Here is a 23,757-nt window from a genome sequence, read left to right as displayed (position 1 = left end):
ATCGTTTTCAGCATAAACTTCATATATAAATACACACACATGCATGTATATGTTTAGAAAAAAAAATACTTACATGCGTATATGCATTTTTATAATTATTTAAGAATATGAATACTTAAAAGTGCAGTGTGTAGATTTCAGCAGCATCTAGTGGTAAGGTTTCGAATTTTAACTTACGTCTCAGTCCACCGCTCAACTCTCCCTTTCGAAACACAGAGAAGCTACAGTAGTCTTCACAGGAAAAATATGTTGTCGTCTGTGATAACATAGTGACGTGCTTTGTAGAGCAGTTTGTCTGTTTAGGGCTACTGTAGAAACATGGTGGAACAAAATGGCGACTTCCATGTAAGGGGACTCGCGGTATATGTAGATAAAAACGGCTGGTTAAAAGGTAATGAAAACATAACGGTTCATTATGTAAGGTCTTTATACATGTATAGAATATTATATTAAATTACTACCATTAGATCCTCAGAAAATTTACACATTGCACCTTTAACTCTTTCCCAGCCATTGAAAAGTTAACTTGCCAATTAAGAGAAAACGCTTCCCAGCCAATGACGAGGTTTTCCGGTAATCCGTAATTCCACTATTATCCATCAGGTGGAGCTCTTACCCAACTTATAAAACCCGGAAACACCAGTAAGAACTCTGTGTGTGTTTTTATGGGGATATATATCAATATATATATTAGGGCTGCAGCTAGCAATTCTTTTTGTAATCGATTAATCTATCACTTAATCGACCGATTAATCGAATAATTCTGTGTGTGTGTTTTTAAACAAACAAAACAAATAATGAATAACAAAAATTATGTGGCTGTGAAATGCTCAAGCATTTGGCTTTTATTTCTAAAGAAAAAACATTTTGTAATTTAATTTATTAATGTGCACAACAGGTTTCATGCTGTAATCTAGCTTGCTTGATGAAACAGCAGTGGATGTTTTCGGTTCATATGCTGAATGAGATAAGAATGTAATGATCCCAAACTTTAGACATTCTCTGCTGTTTATGGACATCTTTACTCTCTGCCATCACGCCAACTAAATTCAAAATGTATCACGCGCTATGATCTGCTTCCTGAACATTGAACAACGGTCTGTGTGAATCAGATCCCTGCGCTTATAGTGCGCGTCATAGGAATTTAACAAGGCTTAAATTTTTGCCTCGAGGAGTAACTCGATTAATCGTTTCAGCCCTAATATATATTAAATAATTATTGAAATTATAAATGTATTTATTTTTACATAATTATTATACACAGTACACACTCCTATATGATGTAAACAAAAACTTTTCTGCAAACGATTACTTGCGATTAATCGTTATACAACCCTAATACAACTGCACAACATGCGAGCTGGTTGGAAGTCTTATGTCTGTCCTCACTGTACATTTCTGGTACATTTTCCTTTCACACTGGTCTGTGTGAAAGCAAAGTCAATAAGAGGACCAGTATGACTTATGATTACGACGCAGGAGAGGGTCGCCAAACAAAAAACGATTTCTTCAAAACAATCAACAGGTCCAGAAGAGCTTGACATAAGCTCTAGTACAAACCACAGATGTGTGTTTGATTCCTGGAGAGATGTTGATTCACACACACCTTCAAAACAACCTGGAGCAGATGTTCAGTGGACTACAAGAACATAACTGATCACAGGAGAACACCCCAAACTTCCCAAACTGTGATTAAACTTAGGGACTTTACCCGAAACATTAAATCGTGACCATTCGTGTAGCTGTTCAACTTTAAACCCCTAGCAATCTCACAGCAAGTGCAGGAGGTGAATGAACTCATTGTACAGATGCACAACAAAATAAAATAAACACGAGATCTTCACCTTATCTGACTGATAAAGTAAAACAGCTGATTTGGCAAGAAAACATGACTAAAACTTTCGCCTTGGAATCAAAGAACAGTGACCATAGTTATATGAGTGCTTTTGAAAGTAAATAGATATTTAAGTTTAAATAAATCTAAATAAACTTCTCAATGTCATTCCACTAAAATATTTTTGAAGATTTGGAACGTCCTTTTTTATTTAAAAAATGTATTTAAAGGATGAAAAGATTACATGTGGTCTAAAACAGCACATGTTGTGTTTAAGCATTCCTTTGTTAGTTATCATCTTCATCTTCACATAGACTAAGCACATTATGAGATAAAAAAAACTTACAGGAAAATACAACTAACAGTAACATGTCAGTGCGTGTTTTGTGCAGATGTGGGTTGGTTGTCTGCCGTGTACCGCGTGTAGAGTGTGTGGTTAACTTTTTTGATGTTAAATTCCTGGGACACCCACAGTGATGCATGTTTGAGTTACTCAGAAATCCAACCATCCAGAAACTTCAAATCCCACAGCAGGGAAAAAATGACAAAACTTCACAAAGCGTATGCTTAACATTTTCATATCAATGACAAAAGAGAGGACTTTTTAATTATAAACTAAAGATGATGTAAAGACTGCATTTACCACTTAAACTAGATCTGAACATTCTCACTTTACCCTGAAGAGTTAATAGTTTGTTATGGGTTTTTTCTTATGGATGTTTCTGTGATATTCTGGTCTTCGGGGTTTTTAATAGATCTCTTATAGGGCTGCAACCGAGGGGCAACCTTCCGATCTCTCTGATGAAGCCAAGTGATTTAAACTGCAATTCATCGACTGGCCACTAGAGGCTGGCTCCAAAAGTTCAATTCCCATAGACCTCCATGTTAAAATGTCCAACTTTACAGTAGAAAATAATATGTTTACAGCCTGGTACAAAAAGTGTTTTTGGTCTGTATAGCCAAGTTTGCCCTTTCATGACAACTGTGAGGTGGGTGAATTTGTATTTTGTAACTCATCCGTTTAAAGGATATTAAGCCTTAAAGTTCTGCATGATTAAGGGCGTGGCCAGTTGATTGACGGTTGAACAGCCACTGCTGTCACTAGAGTCAAGCTAGGAGGTGTGGTTTCACCTGAGCTTCACCCACGTCCCGCCTTTTTACCCATTTTCGGATATCCATGAGTGATGTGTGGTGACGTGCGGCCAAGATGGCGACGGTAGGCAACGCCTACTTTAAGCTTAAAAAACGATCTTCAATGGGTGATGTCACGGACACTACATCCATCTTTTTTACAGTCTATGGCTGCAACTAATGATTATTTTTTATAACTGATTATTTGGAGGATTGTTAAATATTTCTTAAATATTAGATTTTTTACTTATGGCTAAATAAGGCACAAAATTAGGGTATTTTGTGTACTTTAAAAATTACAAAAAGCCACACATTACTTGAGTTTTACTGATATAATATTTTTGAATGTGATCATTTAAGCCTTAAATAAAAACGTTTGTGCAGCTTTTAAATAGTACATTATTGTTAAATGTCTAAATATTAATAAACAAAACATATTTAGTTTATGAGTCTACAGGGATGAGCGGGTGAGGACATTTTTACACAGATTAATAAACTAATTTTGATCTTCAATTATGGACCTTGATAAGTATTAAGAATATCCATTATTAACAAAATAAATAAGCATATGATATTAAAGTGATGTAGCCTACATTGTTGCATTGTTACAGTAATAAAAACATAATATGCAGCTCGCATTGTATGAGAAACAGCGCCTGACTTTAATTATAAATGCACAACAAATTTTATAATCGATTATTATCGAATTAATCGATTAGTTGTTGCAGCCCTAATCTCAAAGCTCACCTCTGCAGGAACTGTGTCATCACAAGTTTATATTGTTGTTTATATGTCTGTGGTGCTTTTATTATGCTTTAAGACAAGCCAAATTCATCATTCAGCACCATTGCTGAGTATTTTTATGGTGTCATTCCCACATTCTGAAATCGTGTCATTTCCTATGTCATAAACATGCAACTAATCACATCATCACAGCTGAATGAGTGGATCAAAGTTCGAGCCATAGATATTATGTATGGATGCCACACAGACTCGATGGCAGCACTGCTGCTTCAGCTTTATTTCTGTAATGCTCAATCCTGTTAACATCAACCCTAAAAATATTAGTGATGGTGCTATTGAGTAGAGGCGGGGACTAATTAGCATATTCATACTGTAGATCTGCGTATACTAAATGAGCCAAAGGTGTAGAGTTACATTCAAGTACTTTTAAATCATGACAAAATTACTGTCGCAGGGAAAACTTTTACATGTGCTATTATAATGCTCAAAGATGAGTTTTACTGTAAGTCATGACATTATCGACTACAGGGGGACTTTAAAAACAAAGCTGGACTCTTTGTGAGGTCTCTAACACATCACGTCCAGGAACAGAAAGTCCAACGAGGTACACCGAACTAACATGATTTATAACAGGTGAGAAAAGGGTAAAAAAAGAAATTCACACGTCAAGTCCTCGATTTAACAGCTGTGAGCTGGCAGTGAAATGATTCGGACATGTTTCAACTACAAACAACACTAACCACATTTTCCACAGAGAATCAAAAAGCCAGCAGGGAATTTTAGCCAATCTCTCAAATCCATCTGACAACCTCATCATGACCTTTAGACAAATTCACTTCATTTCCTTCTTACTCTTGTAATGCTGCTAGTGTTCTGATTTAACTCTTATAAAAACACAAGGACACACACGCGCACCCCCGCACGCACAGCGGATGTTTCTCTATGTTGTTCTAGTATTTAGCATTGGTCGGATTATAGCTGTTAGTCCACAGGTCAGACAGACATTAATGGTTAACCTAAAGAAAGAGTTCACCAGAGACTAAACAGATATGTCTTTGCTGAAAGATTACAGATGCAAAAAATACAGTAGAGCTTTCTCAGTATTGTAAACATGCACGCTATTCTAAAGCAACATTATAAATATATCTGACACTTTCTGGGTTTCCATCACACTGATTTTATGCACATTTTGAAATATTGCATTAGAAACGAGTGATGAAAGCGCCAAATTTCATATAAACATGTTTTTACGCTCGCTTGAGGTGGTTTTTGATTTATGCGATGAAGAGGAAATGCAAATAATGGTAGATGGCGACTGAATTCTACAGAAATTTGACGTAGCAAACATTAAACCCACGTGACCAATCAGCTAGCGGTTTCCACTATTGTTGTCTTTCCCACATATGGGGCTCGACGTCGGTGTAATGCCCTTGATGCTTGTGCCTGCATCATAAATTCTGCATTCCTTTTTCTGTGCACAACATTTAGTTTGGCAATTACAAGCGGCACTGCTAATAAATTTATAACTTGCCTAATCGTAACTAAGTGCAGTTCTGTCTCCATTTTCTAAGTGTGTCTTGTTTTATTAACTGTTAGTTTCTAGGTTATCAATACTACCTTTAAAGTGAACATTTCACAAGACTTTATTTAGATGCCAAATAATTCTTTGGTGTCCCCAGAGTACATATGTGAAGTTTAGCTCAAAATATCAGACAGATAATTTATTATAACATGTTAAAATTGCCACTGTAGGTGTGAGCAAAAATGTGCCATTTTTAGGTGTGCCCTTTAAAATGCAAATTGGCTGATCTCTGCACTAAATGGCAGTGACTTGGTTGGATAGTGCAGATAAAGGGGCCGTATTATTACAATAAGATCCCCTTCTGACATCACAAGGGGAGGCAAATTTCAATGGCCTATTTTTTCACATGCTTGCAGAGAATGGTTTACCAAAACTAAGTTACTGGGTTGATCTTTATCACATTTTCTAGGTAGAAATAAGCACTGGAGACCCAATTATAGCATTTAAACATGGAAAAAGTCAGATTTTCATGATAAGTCCCCTTTAATACTTCTCAGTACCTCAATTCTACAGCGGACCGTGGCTGCAGCACATTGTCGTTGTAACCACTTTTAATACTGCTTTTGAAATTTCGCAATCAAAAAATTATTGTGATTACACTTGTCTGTCTGTTATGTCTTTTATTTCAGGGTTTCCCAAAGAAAATTGGTTAGTTAAGGTGGTAGGGTTGGGCTGGTGGTTCGGTGTCAGGGGTGTGGCAATCAAAGTTTTGGTAGGACTTTATTAGCCGCATAAAATATCTTTTAAAACAAAAGATAAACAAAACTTTCCTATTTCTGTCCATTACATTGCATAATATAAAAAGAAAACATTATATTTTACATTTTTGAGGATAGAAAGGGTTTGGATTCAGGGTATGGTTTGGGGGGTAACATTAATCAATAAAATGGCTAAAGGGAAATTATACAGCAATCTTTATGGTATAACATATTTGTAAATGTTTTACATTTTGTAGCTGTAAAAACATAATAATGCTGATAAAATGTTGCAAATGTGTCTACATTGTACACTTCAGCATCTATTTCAACGTTCAAAAAATATGTTTTGTGTTTTTGAAAAGCACATGACATCTGTAGTGCAAATCCTGGGGCCGGATTCACGAAAACATTCCTAAGACAAAAAATATGAAAGTTCTTAAGATAAATTATAAGAAGTGCGTAAGAATGTTCCTAAGTGCAATTCTCAAACATTTCTTAAGAAGTTCTCAATTTTTTTCTTAAGAATATCTTAAATTTGTGTCTTAAGAATAAAATGACAAGCTTTAAATGAATTATACCCTGCTAATGAGGTAACAATAAATGTATCCATTAATCTTTTGACTACCTTGCGATCATTAACGCGATACAAACGAGTGATGCATTAAGACTACCACAGGATGTTATTCGCTGTTGTAACAGAGGTCAGCTAGTATTAAGGCGGTGCGGTGCGTAAATATAAATCCATAATGTCCCAATCGGTCCGTCATGCAGGCCGAGCGCTCTGAGTGTGCGTGCTTCACTCTCCGTGCCCAAGGCTTTCGTCTCCCGCGACCCGCGCTCACGCGTCAAGAGACGGACGCGGAGGGTCAAGCGTGCCCGCAGTTTCGGAGCCCTCGACTCACATGACGGAGCGATTACCGGTCCGCCTCCCGCTTAGAGCGACTTTAAGCTGTTAAGTAATTTCATAATGAATAGGCTATTACGGAGGAAGTTACATGTTTGCTAATATTATCACTAATACTTATTTGTGTTGTATGACATATTACTGAGTAAGCCATTAAACTTCATTATATGAGTGTTGAATTCCTCTTTAAACTAATCTATGTGAAGTAAACTGATTAAATTGCCATTTCAGACTACAAAATACAACATGTCACATTTAAAACAATCACATTAACTTATAAAACATCTTACATTTTGAGATTTAAGACTACTGTAAGGTTATCCTAACTTTAAGATGTTATTTAAGACAGTTTATTTTTCGAGAATTGGAATTCTTCTTAAGTTTTTTCTTAAGAACATACTTAAGGAAAAAAATAAGAACTTTCTTAAGAAGCTTTTTTGAGAATACAAAATATTCTTAACTTTTTTCTTAAGCTTGAATTTAAGATAAAAATGGCAGTTAAGAAGATTTTTCTTCTTAAGAATGTTTTGTGAATCCGGCCCCTGATGTGTTGTTTTCTCACTAAGGACCGCCTACTAACATGTCAATCAATAACAGCACTAAAACAAGGGCTGTTTAAATTAAAACTTCCTCTCTAGTTTAATAAGACCACATTGATAAAACCCTTTGTCCCAGTTCTTGCTTCTGATTGGTCAATAGCTGTGGTTTATTTACAATAAAACACAGCTGTGACCATGGCACTAAACGACTCACGAATCACAGCACTTTCAGCAAAGTAATAATGTGAAACATTTTGCTAACATTCAGTCCGTCAGGGGCTATTTTTTTGCATTGATAAATAATGTTTTTGCTTTAATATTTGTATTGTATGGTAACTTTTTTATTAAAAGCAATAAGGTACTCAGCCCTAACAATGCCCGTCAGCTGTACTTGCAAGTACTTTAATGCTTGCATAACGAAATGTAATTAGTAACTAAAATTACAAACTATAAAACATTAAAACAACAAAGGAGAATTATTTCTGCACTTTTTCTTTTAATACATTAAACTGGATGAGGGCAGTAAGTCTACAGCGTCTCTAGCTAATGTGTCGGCCTGTTTGACACCGGGCTAGAAGACTTAATGACACAGCAATGTTCTACACAGGGACCGCATGTCGCTCCGGTCATAGGTAAACCCTCCTTTAGTGGACAGAATGATCAGAGGATCAATTACACAGACTGAACCACAGCAAAACAACTTCTGCACGCAAACCAATGGCCCACTTCAGCCCTGCTGACTCTGTATACCACAGCATGGAAAACAGCTCTTGTTAACACTTCTCGGAGCCGGCAGAATCCGTATGTACAGTAGCTTATTCATATCAAAGTGAAAATTTGTACTTTTTACTCCACACGCGACCGCAGAATATAAACGATCCGCTCTGGAGCTCAGGGAATTCAAGAGCTCCCACGTTTAATCAAAGAATGGCAGGAGCGTTGAAAGCCAACATCAACACATTAAACAGCTGAAATAATGAGGGCCTGGTCCTGAAGAGATCCACGTCTGTGGCACCTTTAACCACTCGCTGAAGAGAGAGAGAGAGAGAGAGAGAGAGAGAGAGAGAGAGAGAGAGAGAGAGAGAGAGAGAGAGATACTTTCCACGCATTAAATCTATAAAAATACTACCTTAAAGGTGCCAAAGAATGAAATTATTACCTTATTTAAAAAGGGTCATGAATAATAATGCTGAGCTCTGCTCTGATTGGCTGTTTCTCAGAGCTGCTCCTTCAGTAGCTCTGTGTGTGTGTAAACAGATCTTATTGTTTGAGTCTGTATCAGATGAAGATACAGATTTTGAGGAATAATCAATTGTTTGGAGATTGTTAATGGATGTTTCTGAGTGGTAAGTTTGTGTTTTTTTTTTCAGTATGGACCTGAAAAACGTAACTGTAACGTCAATAGTAGAACTTCAGCTTAAACACTAGCATATAGCATTAACCAGTGTTGGGGATAAAGCATTACAAGTAACGTGCATTACATAATAATATTACTTTTCTAAAGTAACAAGTAAAGTAACGCATTACTTTATAAATGTACACATTAATATTTGAATTACTTTTTTAAAAAGTAATGAGAGTTACTTTTCAGTTTAACTCTTTCCCCGCCATTGACGAGATATCTCGTCAATTAAGAGAAAACGCTTCCCCGCCAATGACGAGATTTTCCGTCTTTCCGCAATACCGTTATTATCCACCAGGTGGCACCCTTCCGCAACTTTTTAAACCCGGAAGTATTGCCCTATGGCAAGCGGCTGCATGTCCGTGTGTGTTTTAAAGATCGCTCTGAATGGGATCTCTATGAAAAGTCCGTCACAAAAATGGAATTATCTCTGCTTTTTGCTCAAAATGTGGTGTTTTTGCAACACCCATATTCAAAAGCTGATTGCAAAAGAACCACTAAAGGTAGGATGAAACGTGTTTTTTTGTTTGAAAGTAGAGGGTCTGTTCTTTTATTTGGTATATTGTATGTTTATATATTTAAAGAAGAACATTTTCTGGAAGGCATTAAACTTTGGTGAAAATCATGAAAAACGCTGGCGCTGGCTGGCAACTTTTAAAAAAAACGCTGGCGGTAAAAGAGTTAATTAGATTTTTTTTAAATTTACTGAATTAAACTGAACGTAGTCACATAGAATTACGTACGCGGGAACATTTAAAGTCAGAAACAGAGATGGCAGGCCATTTTTGCGATGGAAATATGCAATTTCTGAGTGCAGAACTAAAAAACACCTGCAAGGCCTGAAAGAGATCAAGCCTCAGCCAAGAAAAAGTAACGCAAAAGTAACTTAAAAGTAATGTAAGTATTACTTTCCATGAATTTATACTAAGTAATGCAATTAGTTACTTTTTTGTGGAGTAACTTAATATTGTAATGCCTTACTTTTAAAAGTAACTTTCCCTAACACTGGCATAAACTAGCATATCGTGCTAACTCAGCAGTCCCAATTTGTTTTAAGCATTGTAACAACATTGTACTTCATTTAATGTGTAATTTAATGTTGGGGCCGTACATCTCGACTGTAACGTCACAGTTGGTGTTATGTTGAGATTGGTTTGTTTTCCAGCTGTCTTTTGCATGCACAAGGTTTACATAAGAAGAAGAAACATGATATGTTATTATCATGTACACAACTCTTATTATTCATCTATTCCTACATAAATACAGTTTTACATTCTACAGCACCTTTAAAGGCACACAAGGCAAGTCTGAGTATTATTTCTCTACTAGCTCCCCCTAGTGTCTGGGAGTAAATGCGTTCTATATCTAAGACTATACGAGACTGAAGGACACCGGGTCGGATACAGCGAACTTGCAAGTGGGGTATTCTTCCTACAGACGGTAGGGGCGGGCGAGAGAGTCTTCATTCATCATGTAATGAGTCATTTAACCATATACCGACTTACGAAGATGATTTATTAACATAAAAATGCTGCCTTGTGTCCCTTTAAAACTATTCTCAAAATAGCTCAACATCTCAAAGACCATTCATATAATGTGAATAACAATGTTGGAGGATGTAATTGTGTAAACAACAATTTACCAGGTGTAAGTTACATTTTCTGAATGTTTTGAGTAAATTATATTTAATAGTGTTAACATTTAGTCATTTTAGCACAAAGAGCACTTATCCAGCTCCTGCGTATTATTAAAGATGGCGAATATCTACTCTTTTTTTTTTTACCGGAGTGAGTCAGAAAGAAGGACAGGAGTCTCTAACCTGAGGTTAACCAGATGATCTCAACAACCCTGCCATTCGTGAATCAGTCCTTCCAGAGCTGCTTGAAAATATAAAAAAAATCAGACTGGCAAATGCTGGATGTAATACCAATGAAACGCCCACAGCTCCAGCACATCAAATAAAATATTAAACATCTTCATTGCACCTAAAAGTCACTCGTACAGATCTGATAACAGGCAATTTATACTCAGGCTACATTATATTAGCAGTGCAAGCACAGTTATTGATCATTACAAATTATCATTCACCAGAATAATCAGCTGGTTAATATTCCAGACTGATGACATATTGGAATAAATAATCTTCCCAGTTCTACAGTTAATGATGATATACAGAGCAAAACTGATGTCACTTCATTCATTTATCTGTATGTTTTTGTGCCTCGTTGTTGTGTTTGGGCTGTTAGTTAGTCCTCATTGATTTGAAATCATTTAATCTCATATAAAAATGAACATTGTGGCGTAGAAAGAATTGAAATGACGTCTTCACTGTCCTTGGCAAACCCAGCTTCTGTTGTTATGGCAACACACTTCCTGAAACGCTAATTGATGTTTTTACCACCAAACGCCAAAATAACATGTGGGAGTAAGAGAGCGAGAGACACAGGGAGAGAGACACACCCAGAGAAGAGAGGAAAATGGGGAGAGACAGAGAGAAAAAAAGAGACACACCCAAAGAAGAAAGAAAGAGAAAAGGAGGAAAAGATGGTGCTTCATATTTTGAAGAGGAGACCTAAAAAAAGTCATGAAGTTGGAAAAACCTCCTTTGTGGAACACAAAAGAAGACATGTCTTTGTGGTTTTGTGTCCATACAAAGGAATATCAATGGGGGCTAACAATGTTTGGTTACCAAATATTTAAAAAATATATCTTCTTTAGTGATCTTCAAAAGAAAGTAATTCATAAAGGTTTGGAATGACGTGAGTGTGAGTAAATAATACAAAATTTACATTTTGGGTAGGGATGCACCGAATATTCGGCCACCGACAATTTTCGTCCGAAATTGGCCCAAAAAGTGCATTTTCTGTTTTTGGCCGAAAGACTTTCATCACCGAAACAATACGGCTCGAAATGTTGTGATGACGCAAACAGAAAACACGACCTGCGCATGCGTTGCTGCGTCCGAAACCGCCTACTTCCATACTATATAGTACACGAAAAGCAGTAGGTGAGGCGAGTAGTATGTCCGAATACATAGTATTCGAAAAACAGTATGCGAAGAGTACCCGGATGACCTACTACTTCCCGGTAAGATTTTGCAGTGTGCATACGATGGACACTTCACTATCCCATGATGCACCGGGGGAGGAGTTATCCAAAGAAGAAGAGGACGTGTCGCTAATGGATTCCGGCTGGAATGACATGACGTGATGACGACATATGTCACATGATGTAGCAACATGGCAGATGTAGTACGTCAAAATCTCATTCATACTACCAGGATTCATGCTATACAGTACCTACTGTTTTTACGGCAAGTAAGTAGGTACTTCATCTCATTCAGTACCTACAGTAAGCGGTTTCGGATGCAGCCCTTGTCTGAATGCGGTGTGGACGTATTTAAACGATACGCGATACTCGTCTGGTCCGAACATTACTTCCGGTTTCAGTTTTTTTAATGGTCCGACTGAACTCTTGAACAAATACCTCGTCAAAAATAACAAATGTTTTGGTTTCCTAGGTAATATACATGTTGTTTACTTTGCTTGTTATATAAATAAACTACGTTAAAAGTACTTTGTTGTTATTTATTCTTAGCGGAATTTACCGGAAGTTACGTGTTGACCACGAAAGCCACTTGTTTATGTTGTTAATGCAAAAACCGTCAATATCACAAAAAATCTTTGTGGTGGCATGACATGGTTTTTCAGGCAATTCGGAAAAGTTTACCTTCATATATTTGACCCTGGACCAGTCATAAGGGTACATTTTTTGAAATTGAGATTTAAACAATCCAAAAGCTGAATATATAAGCTTTCCATTGATGTATTGTTTATTAGGACAGAACAATATTAGTCCAAAATACTATTTAAAATCTGAGAGTGCAAAAAAAATCTAAATATTGAGAAAATTGTCCAAATGAAGTCCTTAGCAACACATATTACATAAATATATTTGTAATATATTTATGTATGAAACTTACGAAATATCTTTATGGAACATGAACTTTACATAATAGTCTAATGATTTTTGCATTAAAATAATCTATAATTTTGACCCATACAATGTATTGTATTGTTACAAATATACCTGTGCTACAGGGTCACAGATTTAGACCGAACCTCAAGCTCTTGATGGTTTCTAACATTCTCAGAGAGGAAAATAACAGATCTTTAATGAAGCAGTAACTGTACACAGCGCTGATCCTTGCACAGGATGGATGCAAACAGTAATTCGCAGAACATGAACTCAGGAACACAGAGATTGTGCCACAAACCAAAACTACACGCCGCAAAATGAAGGAAAATACCGAGAACGTCCCGACCTGCTGAGCTTCAAAACCAAACCTCTATAATTACGAGTGCATATGCCGCACTTCAACATAATCAATCCGCAAGTTTTCCATGTACCCAATAGTTAAATACAGCGCTTATGTGACCCCCTAAAATTACTGAATGTCTAAAAAACATCAGACCTGAGGCGAGAGAAAAACATCAGAAACAAACAGAGGCCATGAATCATTGAATGTAGATTTTTTATTAAATCTGTCTGAGCATTCAACATCTATTTTTAACCTAACTGACTGTTAAATCGTGAGTTTTCCTTTCTACTCTAATAAACCACAGGAGTCTTACAGCTGAAGTCAAAGAAAGTCTGATCAAATATTTCATACAAGCTTAGTACCACAGCAAGGTTCAATGGCTGTAAAATCATTCACTATGTAATCCCATTAAAGCTTTAAATGATGTTAAAACACACACTAAATCCCTAAAACACAATTACACTTATAACCACATCATCACAACTCAAACCAAACATGGTAAAAAACATTTTTGCTGGCTTAAAATTTTTGTCTAACCAACTTGGTTTTATACTTACAAAACTCTTACATGTTGGTGCTACAACTTATAAAACAAAGTTGACTTATTTCAACTACATTTCATAAGTTATAACAACTAGTCAATATAAATAATAGTAAGTTCAAATGACTCAATTAAAGTTGGCAACAAATATTTTTTTTTACAGTGCAGTCTTATCTAATCTAATTGCTGACAGAACCCATCAACTAACCTTGTTTAGTTAGCTACTATCTTAAAAAGAAAAGAGCTAATCAACTAAATAAACTAAATGTGCAAACTTGACAAAAAGTACAATGATATGCTTATTGATATATTTTATAAAACTCATTATGTGAAATAAATATAAGAATATAAATCTAAAAAAACACTTTCAAATAAAATGTGCATTAACTTTAAGTTGATTTAACTTTAAATAATTTGTAATATCAATTGCTTTGTCCATCAATTCCAATTAGTTAACAGACTTCAAATATTTTCTATTAATTTATTTTTATTACTTTTAGTGTTATAAATGATATTAAAACACAAAATTCATGACAGACTTGAAGTCTGAACAAGGTTTATGAAAGTAAACACCGATCACCTGAACAGTGATTAGGGTTGTAACGGTATGACATTTTCACGGTATGATAATCGTCTCGCAAACGATCATGCTTTTTTCACGGTTTCACGGTATTTGGTATTAAATTATTATTATTATTATTATTATTATTATCATCAGCTATAAATGACCCTTAAATGAATGAAAACACGTATGGTTTTTGGTTGAACATTTGGTTTATTATATCAACAAAAAAAACTAAAAGACGACAAAATAAAGCTGCATCTTTCATTTGAACAAAATACGGAATAAGTTATTTCTCTTTAGATATGGCCTACGTATAATCAACTTAAAATTGACTTGTAATATAAATATATAAAAAAAATGTTATAATTTTTCCAAAACCGAGAATAAGCAAATGTTTACAGTATGATAATCGTATATATTAATATCATGGTATATCGCAACAAAATTATTATTTACAACAAAACAACATTAATAATATAAGAACTTAAACCTCTATGACATTTTATTAACAAATATTTAAGTAGTTCAAGTTCTTATTCTGTGAAAAAGATTAAATAATCAAAATTTTCAGGCACAAGGAAATATGGGTATTCTTCACATCATGTACTGATAGTTTTAAGTTCATTTCACTTGAATGTTTTAGTTTAATGACTTTAATACACTTTAAAGTTACATAAAATTTACTAAGATTATATGTCCAAAACTCAAAATATTAAGTGATGTTTACTTCATTATTTAAGTAAAGACCATGGCTGTTTCTCAATATGCGTTCTTCAGCGATATTGCGTCCTTGTGTTCTCGCTCTAAGTCATTGTTAATGGTCGAAGTTTAATTCCAATTCTCAAGAACGCAAGTACAGAAGACGCATGAAAATATCCGGATGTGTTCTTGATATCGAGGAGTGCAGACTTGCGCGCTGAAATAGCCCCAGATGTCATTGCGGCAAAACAATGGCGGAGGTCAAGTGACCAACAAGAGGATCACACACATTTGAATTCTCACAAGTGCGTTCTGTGTTCTCGCGACCTTTTGAGTTCGTTCTTCCAAGGTCGCCTGTCAAGACTGATCTTCACAAGAACGCAAGTCCGTTCTTTGAATTGAGAAACAGCCAATATCTGGGTAACCAGTATGGTATCTTACAGTATGTCAATATTTTGTGGTTTAAATAACCATGAAATGTCTCATCCCAGGGCTCCAGACTGCCCCCAAATGGTGGCATTTTGCCCCTAAAATTTGAGAGTGTGCCACTGAATTTTACATCAATTTTCTGGTTGCGCCCTTAAAATGTTCAGTTGGGGGCCACTCTGCTCCTAGTGAAAAAAGTTAGTCTGGAGCACTGCATCCATAACAAAGTTTCTTCCTCAGAAATGCGCATACAACATTTAAATATTCTTTCTTTCTCCATTTATTGGGTATTATTGCTTCTGGTTTGTGCATTTAAATTCACAGAATTCCTAGAAAGTAGGACACTTTTTTTTTGTCACATCCATAACACATGCATGTTTTCCTAATCTAAAATAGAAAACATGAGCATAGACTGATTTTTTTTCTGAACAATATAAACAGATGGTTTCAAATATTGGTAATAAATGCATTCTGTAAAAATTTTATTTCAACTTTTGCCTGCAAATCCACAAAATCACATCCATAACGCTGGAAATGCTCAAAGACTAAGCATATGTGTTTATCCCTCAGATTAAGCTAAATGAACCTAAATAATAATTTACCATAGTAACAATAATTTACCATAGTAACCACCATTATACCAGAGTTATGATCAAGTTGTGATGATGTAATGTATGTACTGTAGAACATTCCTGCGGCTGATAATAAAGTTTTTTCATTGGCCAGCGCCCAGAACACAATGTCCTGAAGAGACAAAATTACACAACTGCTAACCACATGAGAAGAATCGAAAGTATTTTCTGTGTAAAAATAACTGTGCGAGACAGATAGTAAGACAGTATTAGGACCATCATAATGTTTTATAAATCAGTTGCAGCTTTTGGACACATACATTTTTCCAGCATTCCTTCAGTAAAGCTCCTCTACTCCGCTTCACTTACTCCTGGATCTTGGCATTGAGATCCTGCAGATATTGTTGCTTGTTTACCTCATGATGTTCCACATTCATACATCACTTTCGATGCAAAACATTTATAAAAACAGCCAATCTATACAATTTATCGGTTTGTACTTTCCTGAGAAATCAAACCCATGATCCTGCTCGTTGCCAGCGCCATGCTTTACCAGTCGAGCAGCAGGATTGCATCTGGAGTGCATCTGACCAAACTCAGATATGTAAATCAGTGTGAACTTCAACACAAGCCACCGCTGGTCACATCTGCAGCTGCGTATCGCAATAACAACTGCACTTCATGTGACAAACATCCCTCCGCCTCACTGAAACATGCAGGAGAAGGTGAATCGCTCTGACGGATCGAGTTACATTATGCAGTTGTGTTATGAGCTTGTTGTCCTAATTAAATTATCGCCATCTAATTCAATCTAACTGTGATAAAACACTTTAAAGTAACACATAGGATAAATGAGATGTTGCGCAGAGTAAGACTGCACAAACGATCACTTCAGTCTGAAATCAGCCGTAAAAATAATGACGGGAATATCCAGTGGAGGTTTGGGTCAAATAAAAGTTTCCACTACAATTTAAAAACACACAATGGGGTATTGGCAAATACAAAAGAGAAATGTTTTAACAGATTATCACCATAACCAGGAAAGTGTGTTGATATTAAAATAATCATACATCATGGTAGTTTTTTTTAGGGATGAACCGATACCACTTTTTTGGAATACGAGTACGAGTTCTTGCATTTCAGTACTTGCCGATACCGATACCGAGTACTTAATAAAAAAACATGATTTAAATTGACAGGTAACAGCTTTAGTCATATAATTTAACAAAAAAACAAAGGACTAGTTTTCCAGTTTGTTGTAAACTCTGCCTCTTTGGACAACACAAGAGGCATTAACCCCTTACACGCCGCTCAAACATAGACATTTCTCAGAGCGTGGTATCGATTCCAGGTATCGGGGGACTTTTAACGAGTACGAGTACATTAGAAAATGTGGTATCGAGGCCAAAACCCGATACCAGTATCTGTATCGGTGCATCCCTAGTTTTTGTTGTACTATTTATAAATTAAAAGTCCCTGTAAAGTCCGATACTACAGTAACTGTGATCTGAGATTGTCACACAATAGAAAAATGTGTTAATAGCTAAACCAAATTTGAATGCTGGAAAAAACAGCAAGTAAAATAAGTTATCAAAATCTTGGAAAAATAGGCTTTCAAGCAGTGGGGGGCGTGTCCACTGTCTACGCTGAAACCACGCCCACTTGCAGGAAAGCTGCCATCTCTCTCAACTTCAAATACAGCTATAACCTGAATGTATGCTCGCGATCGTGTTAGGGGCGTGGCCATGCACGCGGTGCCTCAAGGCGCCCAAATAATCTTAAGAAATGGTAAAAACTCTTTAACGAACTAACTCAGTATTAAATAGTTTACAGAAAAACGTTTCAGCACATTTCTAACATCTATAAACAATTTTAAGAATGAACGTACACTTACAGATATTTTAAATAAAAATGTTAAAGGGATAGTTCACCAAAAAAAAAAAAAAAATCATCCTTTACTCACCTCATGCTGTTACAAACTTGGATAAATTTCAGGAATGTATTTGTAATGAAGCAGGAGACAAAAGCACCATGACTTTCATAAGGAAAAAAAACTATTGCGAAAAATCAACGGTGCTCCAAAACGGTTTTGGTTACACATCAACTTTATGACAAAAAAATTTATACAGGTGGGTAACAACACGAGGATAAGTAAATAATTTCATTTTAAGTCCCTTTTAAATAAAAAAATTAATTTTGAGTTTCATACAACGAGAGACCAAACGTGGTGTTTTCAGCTACACATTGTAAATTTTAGTGCTTTCAATCGATAAAAAAATATTTATTCTAGATTAATCGCATGATTGTCATAACTTGTGATTAATCGCAACTTAATTGCACTTTTTTATCTCTACTATATTTACATTCATTTTTAATAATCTAATCAACATAAACATGGACAAATATGAATGATTTATGCACATAAATAAATAATACACACATTTTTATCTGTTCTATATTTACCTTCATTTAACACTTTTCAGGGCAGTTTCCTGTACAGGGATTAGACTAATCCTAAAAATAAATGTAAGAGCTGTCCAAACTGAAAACAACTTGCACTGACATATCTTAAAATGCATGAGCGCCCTTTGTTTTGCACACAAGTAGGGCTGGGCGATTCGTCCCCATAAAAAAATCTGAGATTTTTTTATAAAAAACTCGATTTACGATTCGAATCGATTTTTTTTCCCCGACCCCATTTAAAACAAAATAATTGCAAACTGTATATATTTTTAAAATATATATTTATTATATTTAATTAAAATGCATCAACAAAAAATTGGGAAGGAATGAAGATTGGCGAATGCAAAATGTATGTCAGTGTTTCCCACAGATCTGAAATTTACTTGTGGTGGTAGCTGGTGAAAAGGGCAATCATTATAATCCACCGACAAAAAATGGTCTACTATACATGTGACACAGAACTAATATGTGTGACACAACACAATACTTTGAATTATTGAACATTAATATTAATTTCACATTATAGTTCATCAATCTAACCACCCCAAACTTTCTTTGTCATGAACAAAGCTGACACTGTTTGTCAAAGCACCACGAAAACACTTTCTGTTTTTGCACTGGTATATGAAGCAATTTGACGACCCCTTTTATCAAACTCAATATATACAATACTATGTACAGTATATTAAAAGACAGTGCAGGTCTATAGATTATAAATGTGACTGATGTTATAATGGTAATAATTTCTAGAGATAGGTACTTTTACTGCTTCTGCTTTCTATTTCTCTTTTGCCGATTAAAAAAGCTTAATCCACTCATTATTTCAGATTTAAAAGTTTACTTGCTGTCCTGATGACAGACTTTACGTTACAGCTTAGCGTTTTTTTATATCCTGAGTCAGCTTTAGCTTTGCTTGTTCAGTGCAATGGGCTTGACATTAGCACTGCTTTTTGCTACAATCTCTGTGCAAACTTTTTAGATTTTAGAAAAGATATGGTCTATTAATAGTATAGATTAGATTATAAAAAAATGGATTAAAGAAAATGCAGCGCATGGGCGCAACAAGAGCCAGTTGTCATCACCATAGAAACCGGAGGCACGCTGAAACTTCACTCGAGCTTTAGGTAGCACTCACGGCAGTTCTCCGGTCGAATCGGGTTTTACACACAATATTAATCATACTTGGGACTCAAAGTAATAAACTAGGACCGACCCGGACCAGACTGACCATTTCTAATATAAACCCGGAACCGTACGGGTCCTCTCAGGGAAGAAAGACCTCTAATGGTAAAACTCTGCTCAAGTTCAGAAACATAAAGGATACAATGTGACACTGAGCTTGCTTCGCGTCGCACCCAATTCATTGAGAAACGAAGAGCACGTGAACGGACACTCAACCGGAGAGACACAACGTGCTTGCACGCAAAATGAAGCCAACTTGGATGCTATAAACACATATGCACATAAGCATATGCGACCATTTTGGTCGCAGTGTAGTTCCCTGGCTGCTCAGTTACCTCAGTTAGGCTGCAGTTGATCCAGTTTGCCGCGCTGGATGATGAGTTTATGATGCGCTGGATAATGAGTTTATGACGCGTGCATCTTCACGGGCTCTCTCAAAAAAAAAACACGGGTCATCCAGTCGAGTTCAGAAAATACGGAAATTCGTAAAGTGATTTTTTTTCCTGGGCGGGTCCATTTTACCTGGGCGGAATGCCCAGTAGAGCCTATGTTTGGGAAACACTGTATGTACTGCTCTATACTGCAGAGGGTGAGAAAAAAAATCTAAAAAAATCGATTTTTTTTAAAATATGAATCGATTTGACCTGCCAACTCGATTTTAAAATCAAATCGATTTTTTTCCCAGCCCTACACACAAGTAATGTTTTTAGTAAGGCATGTTTGTTAAAACTATTTATATTTAGGCCTAGTAGTGGCTTAACCTAATCTCTGTCCGGGAAACCACCCCTTCAAGTTTTTAATACTCTAATCAACATGGGCGTGGACAAATATGGATGCTTTATGTAAATATATGTTTATTATTATTGATAGAGTCAGCAAAGTTCATTTTGAGAAAAATCCAGTTAAAGATTTTTATGGTTAATAAATTAAGGTAAAACATGTCAAATGTCTACCAGAAAGACATCAATTAAGTAATGACATTGAGAACAGCTGTTGAATCTAAACACATACACTGTCTGTCTCTATCACTTTCTCTCGCTGTCTGTTTCATGAAACAGTCTGTGTCGCATCAGGAAACTCAAGAGTTGTGCTCATGAAGATCCTCTGAAAGCTCAAGGACGACGGCACAAACGCTGCCAGCACAGCTGTGCCACAGAGAAACCAGAGAAACTGAAGAACAGCAGATTATGAGCCAGAAGCTCCAAACAAACACAACAGACCCTCATGAAGGATACAAAACTACTTCAATACAGAGAGACTCTCTATAAAACCGAACAGACCTTGCACAGTGTGTCTCTACTCAATCCAAAGCATATTCACACCACATACATATCAAAGCAAATCAACAAGAATCCATTTATAACAAAATGTCTGAAAGAAGAGTACAGATATATGCAATGAGAACAGTGATTGATATCTGTGGTATTTATTAAATACGGTAACAAACAAACCAGTTATATTTAGCACTGATCTGTATTGTCTGACGGCTTTAACGTTAATTAAAGCATAGAGTACATTTGCTTTGTTCCCGCTGTGAGTACATTTTGTTCTGAATTTTGTTTTGTTTAATTGTTTGGTTTAGGATGCAAACATCCCTAAAGAGCAGCGCTGCAGGATAAATATTGACAAATGAGATCTATACAGCGCTCTTAGTCAGACGTGAGACAAATACTGCAGTAATTATCAAATCAGAAACACACCTTACAGTAAACACACCCGTCAAAACGAAATAAAAAATAAAACAGGTCAAGTCTAGTACCTGTAAGTTCAGTAGTTGATACAGTGAACATTATAGTACTTGTCAACAAGAACATATGCACTGAAATCTATGAAGCAAGATTAAAAATAAAAGCAGTGAAGACTCGCCCATTGTGTGAAAAAGCACATGCTGTTAAGACACAAATACTTTCTGTTTTTAGCTACACATCTGTACATTTTAGGGCTGTCTTTTGTTTAAAATACTTACTTTTGATTAATCGTGATTAGACTCGTGATTAATCGCAACTTAATTGCACTTTTTTATCTCTATTATATTTACATTAATTTTTAATAATCTAATCAACATGAACGTGGACAAATATGGATGATTTATGCAAATATATGTTAATTATTAGTGATAGATTCATGGTTCAAAAACAAAATGACCAAATCCATACCTTAAAATCTAGGGCTGGGTATCGATTCAGATGTTCCGGATCGATTCAATTTCGATTCATAAGCTATCGATTCGATTTCGGTTCTCGGTTCGATTTCCGATTCTCTGGCCGATTTTTATACTCGATTCTCGATTCTACTCAATTAATATAATTTAATACAAATACTTTATTTATAAAAAAAACCAGTGAACATAAGTTTACAAGTGGGTAATTAATTAAAAGAAATTAAGAGCCACCAACCTGTATTAAACACTTTTTTGTTTTTTGGTACATTTGGGTACATTAAAACAGAACCCATCTCTAAATTTCAAAAGCATACAATTATATTAACTCTTTCCCCGCCATTGACGAGATATCTCGTCAATTAAGAGAAAACGCTTCCCCGCTAATGACGAGAGTTTCCGTCTTTCCGCAATACCGCTATTATCCACCAGGTGGTGCCCTTCCGCAACTTTTTAAACCCGGAAGTATTGCCCTATGGCAAGCTGCTGCATGTCCGTGTCTGTTTTAAAGATCGCTCTGAATGGGATCTCTATGAAAAGTCCGTCATAAAAATGGAATTATCTCTGCTTTTTGCTCAAAATATGGTGTTTTTGCAAAAACCTACCCATATTCAAAAGCTGATTGCAAAAGAACCACTAAAGGTAGGATGAAACGGTTTTTTTGTGTTTGAAAGCAGAGGGTCTGTTCTTTCATTTGGTATATTGTATGTTTATCTATTTAAAGAAGAACATTTTCTGGAAGGCATTAAACTTTGGTGAAAATCATGTAAAACGCTGGCGCTGGCTGGCAACTTTTTTTTAAAACGCTGGCGGTGAAAGAGTTAAATACAATACAATTTTGAGGCAAGATGAAAAATGTATGCTGAAAGAGTAAAAACAGTCACATTCCTTGATCAAACAGGATCAGGTTATTTTAGGGCTGGGCGATATGGCCCAAAAAATTATCGAGAAAATGTTTTCCATATCAGTCGATATCGATAATTATCATGATAAATAACAAATCTTTACTCCTGTCAAATTTAAAGGCAGATTTTTGCTCCTGAATGAAAATTGTAAAAACCAGACAGTTAATAATGGTTTTAAACTACTTTTTATTCAGAACATGACAAATACAAAAACTAAAATCTTGTTTTAATGCATCTGTATTAAATGTAAATCTATTTGTTATGAAATCAACACATTTCTGACACAAAAGCAGCAAACTACTGTCCCTTTAAGACCCAAGACAGACTGCTTTAAGTTTCAATATACTGAGTAACAGCTGTTTATGTTCACTTAAACAAGAAAGAAAACTTAGTTCCTTGATCACGCGTGTGTTATACATATACGAGTTATACACGCTGATAAATGGATGTCAAGACTGTCACGTTGCTGTGGGAGCGCACATACCCAAACACTATATTCACTGCAGTGTTGGATCTGCTGCTTTTCCTCAGTTTCCTGAATTTGTGAATGTCCTGTAAATATACTTTTAAAGCTGGGCGGACGCTGAATGAAAGTAAAGTATACTGCACGCACCTGTGTCTGCTGTGTTTGACGAACCCTGTTTGCGCGTACAACATTACACACAAGAAAATGTTTCCGCGCATTTGGATTCCATGATTCCGTCCGCGTTATCCGCATCGCGAAAATCATAGGTCTCTACTAATAAATTAATAACTTGCCTCATCTTCCACTCCTTCAAGTCTGACTGTCACTGTGATTGTAAACCAAGAGCGCGTGCCGCATCCGGAAGTGCTCGCGCAACATTACGCACAGTGCTTAAACATTATCGATCACTTATCGAACTGTCCTTATCGTTTTATCGAAAAAGTTTATATCGGTAAAATTATCGTTATCGAATTATCGCCCAGCCCTAGGTTATTTCATAAAAAAAAAAAATCGATTCATGGCCTTTGAGAATCGAGTTTTAATTGACCACGTAAAAAATAAAATAAAACGAAAAAATCGATTAAAATCATTAGTAAAACTAATAGATTATGCACACACAAAGTAA

The 23,757-nt window shown here is 35.8% G+C and overlaps 1 protein-coding gene across 9 annotated transcripts in view; it reads right to left on the bottom strand.

The window, feature by feature from the left end:
- vdra (vitamin D receptor a) overlaps window positions 1-23,757 on the bottom strand; it is a 70,459-nt gene that overhangs the window by 39,508 nt on the left and 7,194 nt on the right. The window contains exon 3 of one of the 9 annotated variants that reach the window (XM_065269026.1): window positions 10,654-10,711. The exons of the other annotated variants lie outside the window; for them this stretch is intronic. The gene's annotated coding sequence lies outside the window, so the exon portion shown is untranslated. The remainder of the gene's footprint in view (window positions 1-10,653; window positions 10,712-23,757) is intronic. 9 annotated transcript variants of the gene reach the window in all.

The sequence above is a fragment of the Paramisgurnus dabryanus genome, chromosome 21, assembly GCF_030506205.2.
Source record: "Paramisgurnus dabryanus chromosome 21, PD_genome_1.1, whole genome shotgun sequence".
In the NCBI taxonomy this organism is placed as follows: Eukaryota; Metazoa; Chordata; class Actinopteri; order Cypriniformes; family Cobitidae; genus Paramisgurnus; species Paramisgurnus dabryanus.
The sequence above is the reverse complement of the archived record's forward strand: the minus strand, read 5'-3'. Positions and strand labels throughout refer to the sequence as shown.